The sequence below is a fragment of the Pteropus vampyrus genome, unplaced genomic scaffold, assembly GCF_000151845.1.
Source record: "Pteropus vampyrus isolate Shadow unplaced genomic scaffold, Pvam_2.0 Scaffold1093, whole genome shotgun sequence".
Lineage (NCBI taxonomy): Eukaryota > Metazoa > Chordata > Mammalia > Chiroptera > Pteropodidae > Pteropus > Pteropus vampyrus.
The window spans coordinates 74149-74816 of NW_011889874.1; positions in this window are offsets into that span (position 1 = coordinate 74149).

Below are 668 nucleotides of genomic sequence, written 5' to 3' on the forward strand. Positions count from 1 at the left end.
CCACTTTAAAGCTGCTGTCTCACTACAATTTATTTCTATGAATGGTAGAAACTCCCTCCACCCAAGGGGCTATGCAGGAGATTGGGAATTTTTACAAAAAGTCCCCCAGGCTTGTATAACCCAGGATGACCCAGTTGCCTATTACACATGAATGGACCACACAGGTCCTGGGCTTTAGGCACCAAAAACCATGCAAGTACAGAAAGAGTTTGGAGCCCAAGAGCTGGCTTTTGGGAGTCAAGGCATGGGCCTAATTAAAATCCTTCAATTACACAAATGTACATTCCCTCTCTGAAGGCTAAACTGGGTTAATCTCCACTGCCTGGCCAAGACGAAGCCTGGCAACTTGCTATGGTTCCCTCCTATGAAAGATACAGGTGTTTTGGTGGCTGAAGAAACTGGGGACTCCAATCAGAGAGCAGGCCAAATGGCGACTGAGTGGACTATGGCTACTTTAAAGCTACAGCCTCAGAACGATTTTTAGGAGAAATGGGGACACCTTTTATGCTGGGGGTATGTAGGAAGTTGAGAGTTGCCCATTAAGAGTCCTCCAGTCCTAAAGGGCCCCGTCTGCCCCAGGTACATATTGTACATGCACAGGCAATGCAGGTCAAAGGCTCTGGTAATAGGAACCCGGCAGGTGTAGGAAGAGACCTGATAGAGAAGGC